Source organism: Agelaius phoeniceus, chromosome 3 (genome assembly GCF_051311805.1).
Source record: "Agelaius phoeniceus isolate bAgePho1 chromosome 3, bAgePho1.hap1, whole genome shotgun sequence".
Lineage (NCBI taxonomy): Eukaryota > Metazoa > Chordata > Aves > Passeriformes > Icteridae > Agelaius > Agelaius phoeniceus.
In genome coordinates, this window is record NC_135267.1 from 18,051,907 (window position 1) to 18,076,397 (window position 24,491).

At 36.9% G+C, this 24,491-nt stretch overlaps 1 long non-coding RNA gene across 1 annotated transcript in view; it reads right to left on the bottom strand.

Annotated features, from left to right (window-relative positions):
• Nucleotides 1-3,521: 3,521 nt before the first annotated feature.
• The window catches only part of LOC143693509 (uncharacterized), a 149,201-nt gene continuing 128,231 nt past the window's right edge, over nt 3,522-24,491 (bottom strand). The window contains exons 5-6 of the long non-coding RNA XR_013181241.1: nt 6,669-6,770; nt 3,522-3,883 (exon numbers count right to left, since the gene is read on the bottom strand). This is a non-coding gene — a long non-coding RNA (uncharacterized LOC143693509). The remainder of the gene's footprint in view (nt 3,884-6,668; nt 6,771-24,491) is intronic.

The window sequence follows — 24,491 nt, forward strand, 5'->3', positions numbered from 1 at the left end:
TCAAGTATTTATAGGAAGAACTTATGTCTACTGATGGTGATGATGTAATGTTTTGTCAACATTCATACATTCATGGAGTTTGTACAAAGATAAGCATTTTCAGTATTTCAGCATTTTATCTCCCTCCTAAATACATATATACAGTTTTTTTACATTCTACAGGTTAAATATGTCTTCCAGATCCACTTTTACAGGCAGTAGAACTCAGACCTAAAATGTATTGTCTTTTTATTGTAACTGTACAAATGATTTAGAATGTTAGACACTTAGAAACCTTAGGCACTCCAGGATTTTAGGTGCAACATCTACATTTTATCACATCAAATTTAGGCATTTAGTCTAGATCAGTCACCCTCTCACCTCTAGGTAATGGGATTTCCATCTGCAGGTTAAGTATGTTTCACAAAACTTGGCATCCTTTGAGGTTGTTACTATTCAGACAATGAACCCTCAATAATAAATAGTGATATCACACCTGCTCAGCTATTTTGGAAAATTCATAGTGTCATGCCATTAAAACAAAGAGAAAGACAGACATCATAATGAAACAAAAGTAAGCCTACTGTTATCCATTTACATAGAGTATGTTGGATTCCTAGGGATTTTCCACAGGATCGTTTTGCATAAGTTCTAAATACAAATATCCCTGATACTTATCACTGTCTCATCTTTATAAGGTATCACTTTATTATATGTATCAAAGACAGTTTTAGAATTGAACTGCTGTTTAAGCAAGTAGCAGTTAATAAATCCACATTTTCAAACAATGAGCTAAAGTACTTGGTAAAATAGATAATTAGTCAAACGCTCCATTCACATCTGTGGTTAAGCAGGGATGAAAACTCATTTTCCTAAAGTCACTAGTAGTACCTATTTGTGCTAGTTTTGGCTGGGATAGAGTTATTTTCTTCAGAACGGGGCTATGTTTTGAATTTGTGCTGGAAACAGTGTTAATAACAGGAATGTTTTAGTCATTGCTGAGCAGTGCCTGGACAGAGTCAAGGCCTTGTCTGCTCCTCTCACCACACCCCCAGCAAGGAGGTGGGGGGTGCACAAGAACTTGGGAGGGGACACAGCCAGGACAGGTGACCCCAAATACCAAAGGGACAACCCATATTGTATGGGGTCATGCTCAGCATATCAAGCTGAGAAAAGAAGAAGGAGGCAGAATTGGAAGGTGTTTGTCTTCCCAAACCTTTGTTATATGTGAGGGAGCCCTGCTTTACTGGGGATAGCTGAACACCTGTCTGCTGATAGGAAGTGGTGAATGAAGTCCTTCTTTTGTTTTGATTCCATACAAAGGTTTTGCATTTAAACTGTCAAACCATTGATTTTTCTCACTTTTCTCACTTCTCACTTTCTGATTTTCTCCCTTGTCCCAGTGGGGGAGGCATGAGTGGGCAGTTTTGTGGGGCTTAGTTGCAGGATGGGGTTAAACCACAACAATATATTGATTTGCAAATCTTACACTCTTCTTCCCAAGACTTGAAAATACCATTGACAGTAATATCAAAGCAGACTAAAAGATTTTCTAATTTTTAGTCCTTCAAATACTTCAGAAGACAGAAGGGGAGAGCTATGAGGATAAGGCAGAAGATAGGTGCATTACCTGTGAGTAAAGGAGGAAATTTCCATGTGGAGCAGCAGAGCATAGGACCATTTGCTTGTTTATTTTTAACATGTTAGAAGGTATTGGTTTCAAATTGACTAAATCTTTCTTTGTTCATGGATCATTGACTGGGTAGATTGTAACAGTTCCTTTGGAACCATTGTGGTACATCATTTCAGTACAACCACTGAGAGTGTGTGTGCAGCCTATCTGTTCCAACTCCACCAAAAATGTCATTGAAATCATTGCCTGTGCGCTGAGCATATTGTTTTTAAACTTTCATCTAATAGTTACTTATATTTTTAAGTATCATAAGCAGTTAGAACATGCTGTAAATGAACTGTTAAAAATGTATGTTCTAAAAACTATAACAATGGTATAGTTTAAAAAAATCCCTCTACAAGTAAAACAAAAATCATATTGAAATATTTTTAAAATCTTATTGAATAAAAAAATAATAATTGAAAACAAAATGTTACCAAAGTAGAAACACATCCTCAGACTACAGACTTTTCTAGGATTTGTGGGTACGGAGCCGGTTCTCATTAGCATGGTGCGCACGCTATAGCTCTGTACTGTTTCCTAAACCTGCAAATAAAGTCATGATCGGATTCAACAGAGGAAGCTGAAAGTACATGAGAGAGAGGCCTTAGAGTTGATAAGCATTTGGGAAATCTTAAGAAAGGAATAAAACAGTATTTCAGGTAGAAATAATGCCCCACTTGACAACAGTGAAGGTTGCCTTGCAAAGAAGATATTTCAGTCTAAAATAGGGAAACAATATGTGTAAATCATATTGCATGTAATGATCATTTCCAAATTCAGATTTTAGGTTTCTCTTTTAAAACATCTATTTCAGCAAAACTTTCTAAGGGAAACTGGTCTGAGTTATATCACAGTCTAGAAAACTTTCTGTTTTGTGAATATCATGGTTTCCAAAATCAATGGATTCCAAAAATCAATTACAGTCCAGAATTTTAATTAATATTCTCAAGTGTCAGCATATGTTATTTTATGGTCCTTTCATTATTATTGGGTTCAAATTCTTTCTCCCCTCGTAATAAAACAGAGGTGAAGGAAAGAACATTAAACAGCAGAAAATATATGGTAATTGTCCTGTCCTGCATGTGTTCATTCTTCATCTTCAGGTAGATTCTAACTAACAAATATATCCGGTACAAAAAGAGACTGTGAAATTATGTTTTATATTGCAAATGAATGTTTTCTCACAATATATGACAGCAAATCATGGAATCATAAAATCAATGGCTTGGGTTAAAAGGGACCTTAAAAGTCATATACTTCCAAACCCCCTGCCATGGACAGGGACACTTTCCACTAGACCAGGTTACTCACAGCTCCATCCAACCTGGCCTTAAGCACTTCCATACAGGTAGAAGACAGCCACAACATCTCTGGGCAACCTGTTCCAGCATCCCACCACCTTCACAGTAAGGAATTTCCTAATGTTTAGTCTAAACCTACTTTCTTTCCCTTTCCCCTTTTCCTATTACTACATGCCTTTGTAAAAGTCCCTGTCCAGCTTTCTTGTCAGCCCTGTTTAAGTGCTGAAAGGCCTCAATTAGGTCACCCCAAAGTCTGGTCTTCTCCAGGCTGAATAACCCCATCTCTCTCAGCCTTTCCTCACTCCAGCCCTCTTATCTTTGTTGCCCTGATATAGAGTTGCTCTAAAATGTCCATGTTCTTCTTATATTGTGGGCTCCAGAAGTGGATGCAGTACTGCAGGTGGGGTCTCACCAGGGTGGGATAGAGGGACAGAATCACCTCCCTCAGCCCGTTGGCCATGATGCTTTTGATGCAGCCCAGGATGCATTTGGATTTCTGAACAAGTGCACATTGCCTCACGTTGAGCTTCTCATGAACTAAGTCCTTCTCCTTAGGGCTTCTGTAAATTCATTCTCCACCCAGCCTGCAGCTGTTTTTGGAATTTCCCTAATCTACATGCACTTGATTTTGTTGAACTTCATGAAGTTCACACAAGCCTGTCTCTCTCCAGGCTGCCAAGGTCCCTCTGGATGGTATTCCTTTCCTCTGGAGTGTCAACCACACCATGCAGCTGGGCATAGCTGGCAATTGCTCTCCCACCGTCCATGCCACCAACAAAGACAATAGAAAGTGCCGGTCCCAAAGCCAGCCCCTGAAGAAGGATGCTTTGCACTTATCTCTACTTGGACATCAAACCATTGACCTCAAGCCTTTGAGTGTGACCTTCCAGCCAACTCCTTAAGACTGACTGTATTGTCTTCGATAAGGCTGAAATAGAGATTTAGGGAAAAATACATAATTCCAATTCCACAAGTTTTGATAAACAAAGTATCTCCCCCAAAACACAATTCAAATTCAACTTTGAAATAATTCATAATTTCCATCAGCTCCCTTCTCTTTTTCTAACTCATAAGAATTGACTTTGTGTTGTGTTTCTGAACTGCATATTTACAAGAGAATCATGTATTTTATACTGATTAGAAAAATCTCAGAATAAAAGCTGAGGCAAAAACTAGCAAGTGGCATAAGTGTTGTATGACCTCTCTGCTTGCTCTCTTCCTCTTGAACTTCCAAGCCCTGCAGTCTTTTACTAAACAAAGGCAGCCCCATTGGACTCATATTTAAAAGGGTTAACAGTGCACAAAATGTTATGCTCTAAAAAAACCCCCAAAAACTAAAACTCCCGGTCTTTTACTTATCTAGAATTTAGAAGACTATAAATGCGGCTGTGTTTCTGAAGCTGTTACAGATAAAACTTCCAATATTCCTTTGAGACTATTGCATTATTTCTGCTAGGTCTTAGAGCAGAAGCCCAGAGTCATTCATCATCTCTGAATATGACATCTCTCTGACCAACAAGTCACTTAACAAAATCTTCCAGCTGGTCGGCAGTAGTATATGTAAAGAGAGAAGTAAATCCCAGGGGGAAACAGATCCTTTCCTCCCCCTTTTCACTTGTCTAAGGAGCATAGATTGCCTGGAAAACAGTTTTCAGGCGTCTGTAATTGAATGTGAGATGAACTTCCTCTTTAATGAGGAGTAATATTACTGCTCAGGCAGCAGAAGTTAGTGCTCTGCTCCACGTCCCAAAATATTTCATTAATATTAACCAAGGTTTCCTACTCTCCCCAGGCACCAATGCTGTAGCAGAGAAGAAAGATGCAAATAACTCTCATAGTCACCCCACTAATCACTGGAATAACGAGTACAGAGAAGTGATGTTTGTCAAGTGAAGGAAATAGGTCTTTTCCACCTGGAAAAAAGCTTTTGCTACTGTAGTTACAGGTAAAATCCTTTTGTACAGTATTTTAGTTTTAAAAGTGTACTTTTCTATTATTGGCTTTTGCACATTTAAAAATAAAAATAATTCCAAATAGCAAGAAGACATTATTATTACAAATTTTGCATTAGAGGGTATTAACAATAATAAATCCTTTGTCATGGCCTGCCATAGTATTCTGTTCAGTTATAAAAATTTTATAATTTTTATAAATTATAAAAATTTTATAATATATTTAAAAATAAAAATTTTATAATTCAAATATTAAATAAAAATTTAAAATTAAAATTTTATAAAAATTTTAAAATTAAATTTGATTGTAAATATAAATGCATATAAAGAAGACAGAAGTTCCATCAAGTGTTTTGAAGGGCAGCTGAGCTCTCAAGGATGGCAGAGGACCATAATTTCTAATGTAGCTCTGCAATTTCTTCAACATGAGGCTAAGACGTCCTTAAGCTTGTAGAACCTAAGTACAAAACTACCATGTCTGCTTCTTGCCATCTTTTGAATAGCTCCATTCTAACGTTTGTGTGGAACACAAAGGAACATGGATGAAAATGAAAAGGCCCAGCACGAAACCTGCCATGCATCTATCCATAGCATATCACTATATGTAAAGTACATATTGTTTGTGAAATGAATGTGTGCATACATTACCAAAATCTGAGTATAATATGAATGTTTACTTCATTCTAGTCATAGAGAGCTTATTTTCTTTGGTATTGTTACCTAATAACTTACACTATTCCAGAAGACTTCAAAAAGTTGTCTGGAGTCCCATATGTAAGGATTTTACAAATTACTTTAGTTTATGCAGTTTGCTTGCCTTGGGGAAAGGAAATGGTGACCCTGAACAGCAGCTGGCCTAATATAGAATATTTCCAAACATGGGGGCTTCTGAAGTCATTGTGAAGTTTGGCAATACTTTATAAAGCTTGGTAACAAGTTATAGACTCCTATCCATCCTCCAGGAGAATGCACTGGGTTTGCAAATAAGGGGAAAGGAAAGAATTTATTACCAAAATATTCTTCAAAATTGATTTACAGATATGTTACATTTGCTGCCAGTTACTGTGGGCTGAGATTATAAAGCTAAGAGACTCTTGGGTAGAGAAGGAACAGCAGGAGGCTCTGCTAATTTTGCATCTCATTCAGGAACGGTTGCATGTCTCCCACTGCTGTAAATGTTCCCCAATTTCCCTTTGACTCTCTGATTCCTTCTTCCTTCTGAATACGCCTGCAATTCCTTCTCTTTGTCATGTCCTAGGCATATTTTCATCATTGCATCTCCAATGGATTTCTAGAAGCTACCTGGCAGCAAGTCACCCTTGCACTATTAATTTCTTACCTCCTACAATCTTTGAGGTCTATGTCTGAAAACTTTCCTACTGGAATGTATATGATAAAATAATTTGTTGAAAGATAGATACACACATTAAAAAGGATAAATATATAAGAGTTTAAGACACAATTTTTAGCTTAAAGATACATGCATTAGTGGCATGGTCACTGCAATGCTGCTGTAATTCCTAAGCACTAGTATCTTCCTCAGCATCTGAATCACCAGCCTTGAGTCACATGCAGAGGCATGAAGCCCATAACAACTAGAAAAAAAACAATGCTGTGCTGGGAGTCAAGAGTGAGGAGAAGTGAAAAGAAAAACTAGGCTCCACTCTTCCCCTGTGGTACTTCTTCCTCCCTCACCTTACATTTTTAACACAGAACCAAACAAATACATTGTCAGACTCATTCTTTTAAAGAGCCTCTCACCTGGGGAAGGGGGCTGGAGGGTTGGGATGCTGATTCTCTCCTCCACATAAAGCTACGTACAAGGTTCAGTATGATGCACACTGCTCAGGCCATGTTCTCTTTCTGCAAGGCAAAACAGCTCATTTTTCAGCAGGCCTGAAAATATTCCCAATTCCTGAGTAGGCTGTTATCTAGAGATTGAACTACTCTCCAGAGAGTAAGGATATATAGATTTATTTGCATATAAGATTTCAGCCATGAATTTTTTTTTCCCCTTGCCCTTTCATTCAGATTATAGTTTGAATATCTCTTCTTCTCTGATTAAACTAGCATCCTTGTCCTGTTTCAACCCACCAAATCTTTGCTCTATTCTACACATAAGATGAAACTATTTCTCCAACACCCTTAACAGCTTTTAATCTATTATTTATTATTAAACCACATAATTTTATTATTTATAGCTTTTCTTGTAAAGTGTCTTGGGATGCATTTTTATGAAGTGCTATTCAAAATAAAATTGTATTGCACTAAAGAACAGATCTCATTTATTTTTTAATAATTATTTGATCTTGCCTTGATTTACTGAGTCACTAAGGCATCTTATTCTGGATGATTTAAGGGATGCTATGAAGTTAAAACTCATATAAACTCACATCCTCAGCTAATGTAATAGGCAAAGTTCCAATGCAATCAATGGAGGTCTGCCAATTCACCCTAGTTCTATCCTACCACAGTTTGTAAAAATCTCTTCTCGTCTACGTTTTAAATGACATTCTAGATGCCAAATAATTTCTTTTAATCTACCTTGCTCGTCACTGTATAAAGTTTATTTTTTCCATTTCATCTTACTTAGACAGGTAAATCAGACTGGTTTATTACTAAAAGCCTTTCAGTTCTGCCTCTGCTATAATACTATAATTTTGAAAGGTTTTTCACTGCTAACTCTGCAGGGAAATGCAATAAAATTGAAGCTATATGTTTTGCAAATTTTATGGAAATGCTTTTGTCAAATCATTGTCACCAAGAACTTCCTTATTAATATAACATTATAGTGCTCTTTCTCAAACACTGTAAAAAGAATATAAAATAATATATACATATGAACACCTGAATTTTTAAGTGAATCGATGATTTTAGGTGCTTCCATTGTCAGACACACAACTAAGAAATCACAGGGACACCTGAATCATTAAGATTCTGAAAAGTCACATAAATCGTGCATGCAAAGAGAGACTCAAAATATGACAAAAAAATACAGTAAGAAAGCCCTGCTTCTGTGTATGAAAAACAAAGTAGGTGTTATTTTACATTTTGCCACCTAATCTGTTTTTACATTTTCTTATTTATATTGACAGGAAGTTGTTACTAGTAGACATGGAAGAACAGAAATCCTAAAACTGTCTAGTGATGTGAAATACAGTTTTGCATCTTGATAGTCTACATAACTTCTCCAGCAATGCTCTTCATATCTCCCATTTCAGTATTAAGCCTTTACCTTCAGTAGCATCCCTAATTTTTACCCTCTGACTGCCTAGTTATAATTTAAAATTATATTATTTTAATATGCAATTTACTTCAGGTACAGAATATGTGGTGGTTTGGCTCTGGCTGGATACCAGATGCTCACCAAAGTTGCTCTATCACTCTTTTCCTCAGCTGAACAAAGAGAAAATACAGTGAAAGTGTCATGAATAAAAGGAAGGAAAAAAGAGACCACTCACCAATTCCTATCAAAAGTAAAAGAAAGTTACCCGAGAAACCTGGGGGAAATTATTTATTACCAAATCAGAGTAAGGCATGAGAAAAAAATCAAATCTTAAACCACTTTTGCCCCACCTTGTGATACTACCTGTCCTGATTTACTGTACCCCACTTCATCAGCACTACAAGGGCACAGTGTAGAAGCCCAGAAGATAAGTGGTTAATGTGTTTGTCTCAATACAATAGCCAGATAGCCATGGAGCCAACCAAGGACTGTTGGTAAGAACACACTGTAGGAAAAAAATGGATAAGATAGCCATATGGAGGTAGGGAAGCATTTTCCTGGGACAAATATCCTTGTTCTGGCTCCTGGAGATAAGCTCAAGCACAGGAATGAAGTTCAGAAGCAAGCATGAATTTTCGAGTAAAGACTGACGCAGTAGGGGGGAAAATCAAGAGGACACAGGATCCCCAAAGCCCTCCAACCCATTTCCAGAAAGGTCTAGAATGAACTGTGCACGATAAATAATTTGCATAGAAAATGAGAAAGTAAGCTTCAGGGTGGAGGAACTTATCTATAAAAAAGTATCCTCACAAATCCTGGGCAGCCCCCCAGGACCATGGACACCCCATCAATTGGATCAATGCTGGAGCCAGAACTGGTCTTCCTCTTTTCCTTTCCCTTTCCTTTCACTGTCCCTCTCTTTGGTCTCTCTCTTCTCTTGCACCCTACTCCTTATTCAAAACCCAGCACCATGTGTTTATGCTATAAGATAAGAAACTAGCTTACCAAGTTGACATTCCATGCCAAGTGTATAATTTACGAATAAAATTTTGCAAGTTTTTGCAGACCTTCTGACTTTTTCCATTCCTTCCCACTGCTCCAGCATGGGTCTCTTCCACAGGGTGCTCTCCTTCAGGAACAGACTGCTCAGCATGGTTCCTCCATGGGGTCACAAGTCCTGACCAGTCTGCTCTGGGACAGACTTCCCACAGGATCACAGCTTCCTTGGGGCATCCACCTGCTCCAGTGTGTTCTCCTCCATGTGCCTCCTCACTATGGTCTTCACCACAGGCTGCAGGGGAATCTCTGCTCTGGTACCTGGACCATCTCCTCCCCCTCCTTCTTCACTGACCTCAGTGTCTGCAGAGCAGTTTTTCTCATACATTCTCATTCCTCACTTCCACTGCAGTTGCACAGGTTTTTTTTCCTGCTTCCTAATATGTTATCCCAGAGTCACTACCACTGTCACTGGTGAGCTCAGCCTTTGCTGGCAGTGGGTCCATCTAAAAGCCAGCTGACATTGGCTTTATCAAACACAGAGAAAGCCTCTAGCAGATTCTCACAGAAAGCAGCCCTGTAACTCCTCCACTACCAAAATCTTGCTATGCAAAGGTAAATAAAAATTCCTTATTAGTTAAGTTGCTTCCTGGTTATCATTATTATTTTCAGACTTTTTACTATACTGAATTACCACAGTCAAATATAATGGAAGTTCATGTTTCAATTTAATATAAGGCAGGAAAGAAATGAAATTGTACCATGCATCTTCAGACTACCATTAATACAAAGGTCTAAAAGCTGCTTACTAAATTGAAGGCATATTTTTGCCTTAAATTTTGTCATGGTTTAGCCCCACAGGGAAACTGAGCTCCCCACAGCTGGTTCTTATGTCCCTCTGGTGGGATAAGGGAGAGATCAGAAAGATAAAAGTGAGAAAACTGATAGGTGGAGATAAAGACAGTTTAACAGGTAAAGCTAAAGCTATGCATGCAGGCAAAACAGAGCAGGGAATTCAATCACTGCTTCCCATGAGCAGGGAGGCATTCAGACATCTCCAGGAAAACAGAGCTCCCCCACTGTCCTGGTTACAGAGAAAAGGCAGTGGAGATTTTAATGCTCTTTATTCCACTCATGTCATTGCTGGGTGGCCTGGTTTCAGCAGGAAATACTGGGACCAGAAACAGGAAGCTTGTCATTCTTGCCTAGGTCACTGCAGTGCAGTGAACTACCCTCTCCAACCCCAATGTCCTTGGGCCCTTCTGCTGCCTGCTGGCTTTATTCCCTCTTCCTATTTTTCTTCCAGAGCACTGCTATGGAGTTACAGAGTTAAAGCAGACAGCTTCAAGTGGCAGAGAGTTGGAGGTGGTGTTTCAAGCAATCACAGAGGACTTAGCTCAGCCAGCAGCTGTAGAGCCCCTTTATTTGGATGAACTAGCCTATAGGTTTTGTTTTGTCACAGATTTTCATTTCTTTTGGGCTGGAGGAGGTGTGGGATGGAAAATATTAATCCAAGGAAGCTTTCCCCACCATATTGCCCCTTTTTGGAGACCACACTGGGCACTGTATTGCTCTGTTCCCAGTGGTGAATGCCCTTTTGTGCATAGGACACCTTCTTTTTCTGTACTTTTTCCTATGGTTTGTGTACTTACTGCTATGGTTATTGTGATTTTAGTAATTTTTTTATTTTTAATTTATAATCTCTCCTTAATGTCCCTCCATTATCAGAATGGTTGCGGGGGAGCAGAGTAGCATATTTGGAGTTTATTTCCCAGCTGGTTGTTAAAACCAGCACAATCACACGTAATGGTGACTTGTGAAGACAAATGCCATCACTCTGCATGTCCTCCCTTTCCTTCTCCCTCCAGCTTTATGTGCTGAGCATGATCCCATGTTGTATGGGATGTCCCTTTGGTATTTGTGTTCAGCTGTCCTGGCTGTGTCACCTCCCAAGTCCTTGTGCACCCTCAGACTCCTCATTGGAGGAGCCACATGAGGAGCCAAAAAGGCATTGACATTGTGCTGGCAATAATGAAAATACCTCTGTGTTATCAACATTCTTTCCAGCACAAATGCAAAACTTAACCCCATTCTAGCTACTATGAAGAAAATGAACTCTATCCCAGTCAAAACCAACAAAAATGGTTGTTATTTTTCCAAAGAATTGTAAAAAAAAATAGATTTTGACAATTTTAACAAATTACTTCCAGGGTTTGATTTTTTTTTTAATAAGAGTAATCATCAGTTGAAAATGTTATCAATACTGAATTCTTTACTTTACTGCTTTTGTGGGAATGATTCATTGCTACTATTTTGACAAGCACTTTTAATTGGCTAATATAAAATGTAAAAGTGTGGTAAAAATTTCAGTAGATCATTTTTCAAGTAAGGAAAACAGCAAGACAACAGAAACATGAATGAAGTCAGGAGCTCTTTTGCTCTTAAAAATTCAGTAAGAAAGAAGTATTTTAACTTCTTCCACTTGTCCTTGTTTCAATTGGAGGAGTTAATTTTCGTTCTAGTGGCTGGTAGAGTGCTGTGGTTTGAATTCAGTATGAGAATAATGTTGATAAAACACGGATGTTTTGCCTTTTGCAGACTACTGCTTGCTATAAAGGAAGAACTTCTCAGTGTCTCATGCTCTGCCAGTGAAGAAGTGCAGATGAAGCCAGTGTGGAGCACAGCCAGGACCTGAACCAGCCAAAGGGCTATTCCTTACCTCAGAACATCATGTTCAGTATATAAACTGGGGGGAGCTGGCCAGGAAAGGCCAATCACTCTTCAGGACAGGCTGGGCATTGGTCAGAAGTTGGTAAGAAATTCTTTATTGTGCATCACTTGTTTTGCTTCAGGGTTTTTTTGTTGTTGTTTTGTGGTTTTGTGGTTTTTGTTTTTGTTTGGCTTTTATTTGTTTGTTTTGTTTGTGTTTTTGTTGTTGTGGGGTTTTTTAACAGTTCTTAGCTAACCACACAGGTTTTACTTTTTTCCCCATTCTTCTCCCCATCCCACTAGAGTAGGGAATTAATCAAGTGACTGCTTGGTAATTAGTTGACTGATGGAGTTGGGCCATGAACATATTTACTTTATAGTATACTAGTGCATTTGAGAATGATAGTAAATTTAAGATTGTGAGCAATCCTAGGCATAAAGAAGCTAACATAGTGTATTTAGAACCACTAAATACATTATGTTAGTTACATAGAACCACTAACATAGTGTATTTTAGAAACTAGCAGATATTAATGGCTGAGCTAGTCACCCTTACAGTAAAGGAAAAGAAATAGGTACTGCTGGCATACATTTCAAATATTCAAAAGCAGAAGTCTGAAATGGATCTAAAATTTCCAGTCACAACAAAAGACAAGCTCAGCTGTTAGCATTCAAGATTCAGTTCAAGATTAAAACACTTATATTTAGGTTTCTATGTTAAATTGTCTAATGGCATATGAGCTGTCAAGACTTGCATCATAGATAATGGAGACCGGGTAAATGCAATTGACGGATCCAAGAGCTAATCAGTAATATGATGTTTGCTTTAGCATCTTTTTCATAGTGAGCCAAACTGTATTGACTGTACACACTGTATTGACTAAGCCTTTACTGTCTGATATGAAAGCTTAGTTAACTAAGATATGACTACCCACTGCCACACAGGTAGTTACATACTCAGTACTTTATCACAGATTGTATCTTGTGCCTTGGAATAAGTTTCAGATACCTGAAGATGGATGTTTCATGTCATTAAAGCACCCTCAAACATACACATTGCTGCTGTTGCAGGGTTACAAGATGTAACACAGGACTTGTGGAGGACTATGTCCTTTGGGAGCATCAGCTGGAAGCCAGGAAGATACCCAGTGGGATCTCAAATAACTCTAGACATTTGGGTTTAGGCAAACTCTTAACTATTTGAAAAATCTCTGTTTTATTTATATCCCTATATTGTTGGACAAGGACTTCTATAATCAAATTGTATGATGAGAAATCTAAGTCTCAGTGGGTCTAGCCCAGACTATGGGGCTATGGGAAGGGTTGAGGTCCATATCTCATATATATATAATAAATGGGGGCTAAGCTTCTGCTGTCTGAGTAAAAGAGACTGAAGAAAATGAGTAATTCTAAATTAAAGCTGTGTCAGGCAGCCACACACACAAACCCCAGCATATTAGGGAGTTTCTCTTCCTCATGTATATCACAGCATATCATTTCCATATTTGAAATGAGTTTATATCTCATCAACCAAGTCAAACATATTTTAGCTTTTCTGCCTCTAGAGATGAAGCTAATTATCATTTCTACAGGGGCTCAATAATGGAAAATCAAATAAAACTTGCAGTGCTAGTATATTTCAGAGCTTCATATACAAAATTCATAGTGGACTGGCACAGAGTCAATTGTTGGGCTGCATAAGCAGTGTCCAGTTACATTGGGTGCCAGGCAGAAACTTTCACTCTGGGGGCTGTATATCAACCTTTTCCTGAAGTGCTGAAAAAAAATTAACAGATTCACAAGGATTTTAAGGGGTTTCTGTACAGTAGCATAACTTTGAAAGTAATCTTGAAGCACATCTAGATGTGTATATATACATATGTGTGTGTACATATATATATATATATAAAAACATGGACAAAGTTACTTAGAAACTTAGGGCTAAGCATATTCTATGATGGCGTCTAAAACTGTGAAATATGAGAATGAATGTCCTGATTATAAAGTTGTGAATCTGCAGAAAATATGGATGAGAAAGTGTGTTTCTTGTCAAGTTTTGCCTCTACCTGTTCTGATTTCAATGAATGAAATAATTTCAATGTTCTCTACAAAAAAAAGATGCAAAATAAAGCCCTTGTAGACATGATTGCTAACTTTCAATCACATAACCCAGGAATCAATTACAATAAATATAGCAAGGTAAATTAAATTTGACAGACTTTTAGTGGGACTCATTTTGTTTTTTAGGTAACTATCTGATGATGAGTTCTTTGCTACTAGGGAAGACTATTACTTCTGCATGGACCAATAAAAAAAATTCATTCAAGATTCAGTCACAAATTTGACTGGATCATAGAATACTTTGAGTTGGAAGGAATCTTTAAAGGTCATCTTGTCCATCAATATACTTTTAATTATTCCCACTGAATGTGTTCCACTTTGCGTGAAGCAATTAAATAATTTTTCAGCCACACAAGGGGAGAAAGGGTGAATTATTTCTTATTTCTTTAGAACAGTCAGCTGGCAGACAGAGGCATGGGTCCCAGTCCCTTCCACATGGACAAGCTAAGCACTGGGAAGGCTGCTTTGTGGGCAGGATAGAGGCAAACACCCTGGTGCTCAGAATTTAACACCTACCTATCCAGCTTGGCAGGGTTTAGATCTAGAGAGCACCTCAGTGATAATTTTAAAGTTTTAAATTTTGGATTTAAAAGTTTAATCTGTACCACATAGGTCCATCTACCTCTCTTCCCCCTTTCTCCCCTCTGTCTGTCTAAACTATCTAAAAAGCAAAATTTATCATTTAGCCCATCTTCATCACATTGATAGGTATTACCACTGTAGCTAATAACAGTAAGACTTCCACTTATCTCTGATAGAACTCTAAGCACAAAGACATAAATTTTGGCCTAAAGTGACCCCAAGGATGTCTGCGACTTGAAATCCTAAAACAATTTTGTAAAAAAAATTAGTGTCCACAAATTCCTAACTAATCCTTGATTAAAGCAGAAGATATAAAGAAGTACAGGTAGAAGCAGCATTAACACAAAATTAGTTCATTTCAATCAATTCCTTTGCCGTGCACATAAAATAAATCCATGGTGACAAGACACTTGTTAGAAAGATATCTCTGAAACTGACTAAAAATGTCAAGTAAACAAACAAAGCTATCTGTAAGGAGTAATTTAAAGTTTATTACTTAAAGCAAACAATGAAAGGAGCAAATGGCCATGGTCTGCATTCAGTGATATCAGAATAAAGCCAGAGTAGTTATGTCAACTTTACATACAGCTCTACAACTCTGCTACAACTCTATTGAACTAATAACTACACTCTTCATTTCTTTATTCCAGAAATTCAAGCAGTCCTTTAATGTATGCCACTTGGAGCACTGAAACACTGACAGTCCCTCAGAGGTCATTTCCAGGAACACCTCTTCTCATCCTGGAAGACTGAACTACTTCAACAGCTCTGAGTCTGCCCATCCATGATCCAGAGATGGCATGATCTACACAAACTTCCATTGCATCCTATCTCACACAGCCCACTTTCAAAAAAGTGAAGCACTCATAGTCATAGTGGAGATAGGATGGATGACATTAAAGTATAGCTCCCAGTCCTGTAGGCAAGACATGATATTTTTTGCCCCTCCCAAAAACACATCCACTGATGCCTTGTGAAGGCTGACCTAGAACAGAGACTAGACAGCATTAAAAAATAAAGTAGGTATTTATTAAGAGGCCTCAAATAGATCCTCCTTGGGCAACACAATCCAAAATGGCCACAAAATGGATGGTCTCACACTTTTGTACATTTTGGTCCATTTGTATATTGGAGCTAATTGTCCAATTACAGCTTTAGCCCATGAAATCCCATCCTTGTTTTCTGTCTTCGGTCCACCCTTGTTTATGCTCTTGGGCCTGAGATCTGGATCAGCTGTCCTTGGGTCCCCAGCTAGAGAAGGAATTGTTTTTTCTACCCATTCTGTGAGGAGAGCTTACTATCCCCCTAATATGAAGCCTAGACTTACACACTAATTTTGTTGCTCTATTATTTCTAGAGTCTCATAATGATATTATCAGACTTCTAAAGTCCATACCTCTTTGGTGTAGTCTCATGGCTGCAGATCTTCACAGCCCAGCCTCCTTCTTCTACACACTGTTCTCTCTCAGGCAAGGGCTCCTCCAAGGCTCTCCCTGACTGGCTAACCCACCCCCTTTTATCCCAGTCATCTTCATTGGTTACAGCTGCAGCCCAATTAAGGACATCACAGCTGCAGCCCATCAAGGACAACCAGGACCTCTGGGGAAAAGCCTCTATAGAGATATTCAAATAGAAAACATTTCCTCTACTATACACTAAGGCAGAATAGATTCTGAAAAATAGAAAGGCTAAAACCTGAGGCATCATACTACAACGATTTTTCCAGCTATTTGCCAAAGTTTTAATAAGGGGGCATTGTCTTTCTCACTTACTTTCTTCAAAAAGGTGTGTTTCCAGGGAAAAAAAGTATAATTTTTCTTTCAAGTCATCTGTACATCAAACAACTGAGTGTGTAAAATATTATTTGTTTACTTTAGTAGAAAATTGTTTATGAATCAAAAGAAAATTTGTTCAAAAATTTCTCAGTCTTCTCTGTAAATTTACTATCATCTGATAACAAGGGAAACAAAGCTAACTTAGACAAAATTTTAATTATAACAACATTGCAAAACCCCCCACATATTTCACTAATGATGGTAATTGAAACAGTGTTTACTTTGCTCTCACTGTAATTGCACTTCTAAATCCCAAGGAGCCACAGTCTTTCAGTTTGTCAAGATGTACTTTAATAGCAAGAGAATGTAATGTCAGAAAATAGAATAATAAATATGACTAGATGAAAAAGCCTTGCTTAGAGAGCTGCCCAATTGTAGGTTTAGCCTGAGTACTACCAAAAAATACTCTGCTGAAACTAACTGATTCCATCAACAGCTTATTTTAAGGACAAGTTATCTACTGTGATACGACAGTAGAGCATATTCTTCACAATTTTGCCATAAAATATTTTGTTAGTAATATGTTTTACACAGTTTTGTGCTCCTAAAAAACTCCAATTCCAACACCACTATTATTTTCAAGATATTTCTAGATAAAGGTAATGCCATTTTCCAATGTGAGCTCAAGGATTTTTCTATAAGGACATTAATAAAAAATATATGTAGACAACAGTCATGATTAGAAAAATTCATTCCCTATTTACAGAGGCTATGAGAAGGGAGTATATAAGTACATAAGGTTCAAAACTCTGTGGAGTTTTGGCTCCTCAATCAATTATACATTTGGTGCTTTGGAATCCAATTGCTTCTTCAGACTAATTCAGCAAGACATGATGGAAACAGCTCTATACACAAAAGTTAATTGCAACTTTCTATACATTTAAGTATGTCTTAAAGGCTGGAATTTGAAAAATGAAGGAGATAGGTATGGAATGGAGACTTGCAAAAGCCGGTGTCTGTAATACTAAATGGAAAGCAGATTTTTTAAGACCTCTCAATCATAATTACCCCAGGATTGTAGACTTAGTCCTACTCTCAAGTGTCACAATTTTATTGACATGTAATGGGAATCCAATCAGGTCCTAAATCTGCTGCTTAGGAGATTGGCTGTCCAAGAAAGAGTTTGATGGAAAACAGAAAAGGGATTTTCAGAAAAGAGAAAAGGGATTTTCAGAGACCTAAAATGTTGCCTTTCAGCATGGCATATTTTTTACTGGTTTCTGAAGGGGACTGAATCTCCAGCAAATAAAATACATAATTCTTAAACAAGAGTGACAAATTCATGCATGGATGAAACTTAAAAGGGAGAGAACTATATCTCTTTGCTCAGTAGCTTAGTGACTGTCTCCCATATGGTTCTCTTTATGATCATTCCCTTTTTCTTCCTTTTCAGTTCAACTAGAATGTGAACTCTCAAACAGAAATCCTTCTGTTCAGATTTTCTAGATAATAATTTTCATCCCTCAATTTTTTTTTCCTTTTAACAAAAAATATTATATTACAGGCATTCTGGCTTCTGAAGAAGCCAAAATACCAGTAAACATATGTTATGAGTATATTTAACTCAGCGTTTCTTAAAATAAGTTGAAGTTTTTTGCTTTTTCTTTTGTAAAAAGCTTTCAAATATTCAGTGCTTCCAGATTTTTTATTTTATAAAAAACAAGTCATGTACTTACCACATTATTCTTGCAGAAGTGGTTTTCTCTTTATATTTATAAGGAACTTTCAAGCAAAAAGGAAGTAAATGTAAAAAGATGAAGGAGCTGGAATATCTTGTGTTTTGTTTGTTTTTCTTCATGACAAATTATAAACAATGCATATTCATTTTGCTACCAAAATAAGTAATATATATTATAAACGTACTTTAATTTTATAATATTTATTAATTCACAACAGCTTTAAATTTTTCCCTTTGCTGCTTAAGAAGTATTAGAGTAGATGTTAAGTTTAAAGAGGAAGAAAGACCAGCCCAGCCTGGCACTCAACTAATATTTTTAGATGTTATTTTCCAGTAAAGAAACCTTATTTCTTTATGAGATGGGTTTTACTGTTTTCCCCGTGTCCATTTGTCTGCTAGGCAGATACATGCACATATGTGCTCACAAAGTTGGTTCATCAGGTCACAGGTTCGGAATTTCCTGAATATATCAACAGGAGTTAGGAGTGTTAAAGCCTAACAGTTTTGTGTCAAGAAGTGAGGAAAATTCTATCAAAAATGTGGAGGAGTGAGGAGGGAAGACCTTATGGTGACCTTTCAGTACTTAAAGGGGACCTACAAGGAAAAATGGGGACAAATTTGCAATAGATTATATTAATTTCTTCCCCAGATCGAGCCTGTTTTGCCTGTGATGGTAACTGGTGAGTGTTCTTTCCCTGTACTTATGCCAAGCCATGAGCCTTTTGCTACATTTTTTCTCCCCTATCCAGCTGAGATGGGGAGTGATAGAGTGGTCTTGGTGGGCAGCTGGCATCCAGCCAGGAGTAACCCACCTCTTGATTGACTGATTCTAAGCCTTCCATTAGTAGTGGTTGAGATTTGCATAAATTTGATTCCTTACACTCAATGACAATACAATATTTCCTGAATATAAATTTCAAAAGACAATATTTTTCACTCCTAATGTATTGCCATTAAATTAAATCCATAATGAAATGGAATATGAGCTATGCTACCAAATCAAAGTTAAAAGGGCCCAGAAAACAAAAAGGGTATGAAGATGGAATACTGACAGGTTTGATAGCCTGAGTGACATATATTTTACTCTGAAGTTACTCTTGCAGTACCACCTGGAAGGAATTGAAAATTATTCTCAAAATAGGAAGTACATATAGTATAAATCAGCGCAAATTTTGTGGTTTCATTACATTGTTCTATACTTCAGGAACAGTACTAGTGAAATGAATGGAATTATTTGCCTAATCAAAATGTAGCTGTAGCTTAGCTCATAATACATATTCCTCTGGAAGTCTGAACTATTAAGCAGATTTTAAAAGAAAAAAGAAAAAATACAACTTGTAAATATACTCTATATATCAAATACACTGTTATCCAAGAAAGCATCACAAAGTACTTTGAAATAGTTGCTCCTTTACCAAAAAACACTCCAAGGGTTTATCAAAATACTAAGTATAATTTCAGCAGTATTTATCTCATTCCATTTCCCTTGACCTTGAGAGAAGTGTTTGACTTCTTGTCTAATAGGGTCATAATTCTGCACATATGTGCAACATTAAAAATATAGATTATATGGTTGTATTATAGACAAGGAGATAGTAAAAAATCTCAGAAAGTTCTTAGGTTTAGTTAAAATTGTTGAGTTTTGCGAACATTTTCCATTTCCACACTTCTGTCTGACGTGCAACTGACTCTGCTCTCTACAACTATGTGTAGGAAGAGTATTAGACTACAAGAGGACTATCAATAACTGATTTTTAGCCTCATGATTCATCTTCCAAAATAATTTTCAGAGTTTAAGTTGTTCATATAGGTGCAATAAAGATTGAAGGGTGCAAATTGCGAAGTATATATGAAAGTAAGCATCTACTCCATTACAGAGACTGCTTCAAGCCCATATCTCTGCCATGTCAATGGGAAATATTGTGCTGTCCAAACCTGTGTTGAGAAGCTGGATCAGTTGTGTAAGATGTGCTCACCACCACTGCAATGCTCTTGATTCTACCACACCCAAAATACCTCTCTGAGAAGGGAGAACACAAAGAGTATAGAATAAATACGGATTTAAAAATGTCCATTATGATGGTCACTGAAATCTGCTGTTGTTTAGAATGGTGTTGAGAGATTGTGATACTAAATATAGAGGCTGTTTTCACTCCTTCCCTAGCAACTTCCCCTGCTCATGCCTCTTCAGTAAAGGACTTATGAAATCAAGCAATAACAATACAGGGAGGGCTCCATAGGAATGCAACTGACTGTTGGCTAATAGAAAAAGAAAGAAAAGCTTTTGTTCTTTCTGAAGTGTGAAGATGTTTACTCTAGAGTTTTGTTTGCTTAACCTGCTAAGTGACTCATTGCAGCAGAGTTGAGCCCTTCAACTTAAATCATCTGCAGTGTAATAGAGTGTAAGAATTAATAACTGGGTGCTGTGATCAAAAGTGCTACTTTTCTCTATAGTGCCTGTTTACCAAAAGTGTTTTATGAGAATAGGGTTTAAAATAGCTGAAATTTTCACGTCATAAAGTCTCTGTATAAGTTTATGGAGTACCCTAAGCAGAGCAGATAAAGGATATTCAATTATTGTCTGAATAACAACTCTTGCCAAAAAATGAGGGAAGAATATAGAGGAAGGAAAGGTAAAATCATCATATAATCCTAATTTATATGTTCTAAACAACAAATCAAGACATTTTCTTTTTTAAAGACTGTGTCTATTTACAAAAACAATAAATGGGCCTAACTGAAAGCTTGGTTTTAAGTTTAATTTTTAATTTCTCTGTTCCTTACAGGAATTAAATACTTCATATGTGTAAAATACATATGAAATCACATATGAATGTGATTTCATATGTATTTTACACATTTAGTAAAATGTAATTTTACTATTTGTTTTTACTATTTACTATATTGTAAAAAATGTATTTTACACATTTCATATGTATTTACACATTTAGTATACACACATTTTTACACATTTAGTATACACATACACATATTACAGGAAAAAACTAATCTTCATATAATTTTATGGGAAGTCAGCAAAAAGTAGAGTTATTCATAATTTATGGGCCCATATCTAAGGATGATATACTTCCTCATATTTACTTGAATATATGTGGACAGTAGAAAAACTATAAACAATATTGATTCCATTGAAACTACTAAATCATCTATGATTCAGAAAATAATCTGCTTTTCATGATGACCTGGCACAGAATATCACTATCCAGAGCTGAACTGTCCTGAAGAAACATCCAAAATTTGTTTCCCGAGATATCTGAGACATCTGAAATTTCTATACCTGTTCCACAGAAAATTACCTTTTTTTTTCATTATCTATGGTTGTCTAAAATAGATTAATATTTTTTTTTCTGATTATCTGATTTTATCTGATTGATATAAGTTTTTCTGCTGGAGGACATAAATTTGCTGAAGAGCCCCTGAAGAACTGAACAGATGAGCAATGAGAACAGATGTAATTACTAGACTCACAAAAAGGAAGATTGTTGTGGTGTATTAAGTTTTTAGAGACACAGAAACGTACAGAGATGTACCTGTACAGTTGTAATTTGGAGTTCCTATCTCACACTCGAAATCGATCAACTCCTGTTTCTCTCCAGGAGGGACTGACAATGTAATATAATCTTGTAATCTTGCCTTTATTATTGGAGGTTGACACACATTACTGATGACCTGTAGCTACCCTGCTCTTAGGATACTACAAAACTGGCAGTTCTTACAGCCCAGGACTATTTTGGGTTTAGTTGTCAAAGCACTGGCAGTGGCAGGGGTGGAGAGCCCATGCTGGGGCAGTGGAAAGCAAGAAGGAGAAGAAGTGATGGATAGGAGCTATTATGAGCTCACCACAACCCACAATGCAAACCCTTCAGTGCTGTGTGGTGGAGGGACAAGACAGAAATGAGCCTGGGAAGAAGGGAACAAGGAGCAGGTTTTGAGGTTTTAACCTGTTCATATCTTATATCATCATTGATACATATTATAAAGGCAATAAATGAAGTTAATTTGCCCAAGTCAAGTATGCTTTTCCCGTGACAGTAATCTCTCTGCCCTTCGGTTGACCAAAAAACTTTCTTCCATCTCATTTTCTCCTCCTGCCCTGTTTGAGGAGGGGGAGTGAGCAAGCAGCTGGGTGGGCATCTGACAGTCACAGTTAACACACCTAAACTGCACAGATACCAGAAGCAGTGAATGGCTGATGCAGATGCCAAGTCAGCTGGGTGGTGCTATGGGAATCACAGTAACTTCCTGGAATTATGCTGTGAGGACAGAGAGACATGAAAGACCCATAGAATGCCTAATGAGTAGTTGTGCTCCAAGGAAAATGCTGTCATTTTCTGTGATGTGTGGCTTCTCCACTTCATTTGAAGATCCACTATCTCATTTATTGTTCTTGTCTCTTAGCATTGAGACCCTGCATCCTCCCTAGAGAGTCATCTAGATACTTGATAAATTAATGCTAATATTAAACAAAATAATAATTAATTTTTTTACAAAAGACGTCCATTTTTTCTTGTTCTACTATCAGTAATCATAAAGTATTCTTAATTACTCCGACTTCCTTTACATTTCATTTAGTATTTCAAACCAAATGTTACTGCTGCATCAGTTTCTTCTTTCTCTTGATGTCTTTATTTCATATCCCTAATAATTTATATTCCTGTCCTCTAAAGTGTCTCCTATTAGTCCTTTTGTTTTTAAGTCCACTGCCCAATCCTAGAGGCAGTATGCCAGATGTCTTCCATGCCAAACAAAGCATCATAATTACCTTCTGTGTCTTACAAGCATTATTCCGCTTAATAAAGCAGAAGTTGTTGGGAAAGGTAAGATATTTTATTAGCCCCGTGAACGTAATTTAGATTATCACAGCTGCAATAATGTCATTATGCACTTTTGCAATGCACTGCAGCATTTTCCTCTATAAAGGAATTATTCCTCATTTATTTGTGCAAATCATAAATAATGCTGCTAATTTACAGTAAGTTTGCAGTCCATTGAAACACACAGTTCTTTTCTGCCTTAAGACCATCTGCCTAGTTAGTCCCCCCCTTTTTATTTTACCATTGTATTGTGCATTTTTCCCTTTCATTGCTTTTTATGTCTTCGGTTTTTGTAAGTCTTTTTAGTCTTCCCCTCTGGCCCCTAGTTGCATTACTCTTTCATACTAATCCTTGCTTTCTCCTTATTTACAGATCATTAAGAGGTCATGTACCATTTAGTTTCTCATTACCCTTCTTCCATGTCAACACACTTTTGTAAGTTTTCAAGTTTCTGAAACATTTTTTATTTTATTAATCTGTAGTATTTGCTGATGTATTTCTTCTAGATCACTTCCAGGTAAGCTATTTTCAAATTATAGTCTAATCTGGTCTGCCTTTCATTTCAGCTAACTATTCTACTTTCGGAAGCAAAGGGATCTCATGTATAGTGGAAGAACTCATTGGATAATCTTTTATGATTCAAATTGTCAAATTTTAGGAAGCCAGCATACGTCCTTGGGTTGTCTTTTACAGCCAGTGAAGGGAGTTTAGTTAGCAATCTGCCTTCTGATTCATGTGTACGGTACATAACCATAGTGGACTAATATGTGCTCAATTCCATTCCTTTTGGGCTATATTTCTTTCCTTACAAAGATCCATAAGAAGCTGTGTGACTGACATATTTTATGAAAATCCTTTCACTAGGATTTTTCTCCTGAGAAGTGGAGCAGCCTCAGAAAAGAAATGTAAACAATAACTATCTGATGGCTGTGGAATATGGTCTGGAGATGTTTTACCAACAGGTGCATCTTTGATTGGTCTCATGTGGATTGTTTTTACTTGATGACCAATCATGGTCCAGCTGTGTCAGACTCTCTGGTCAGTCACAAGATTTTCTTATTCATTCTTTTCTAGCTTTCTGATGAAATTCTTTCTTCTATTCTTTTAGTATAGTTTTAGTATATCATTTTCTCTTAATATAATATATATCATAAAATAATAAATCAGCCTTCTGAAACATGGAGTCAAGATTCTCATCTCTTCCCTCATCCTGGGGACCCTCAAACACCACAGCAGATTCTGTACTTTGTAGCCTAAAGTGAAAAAAAAATTAAAAAAAATAAAATAAAAAAAAAGGACCAATTGTAAACATTTTAGAATATCAACTCCAGCAAAATTTTGTACCCAGAAGCATTTTGAGGATTTAGGAGGGAATTCAAAAGAAAGAAGGAAAAGCAAGCTTTAAATGAAGGGTCAGATGGAACCTTGTCTATGCAACCATCATGCTCTCTTTCATGAAAGAAACAATATTGAGTCTTTACTGTTTGTATTGTATCCTAATCAAGCTATTAATATCCCCTTATAGCCCTTTTATTCTACAATTCTATTTCCAGCTATTCTAACATAAATGATGGAAAAGGATACATTTTCACAGAAATCTGA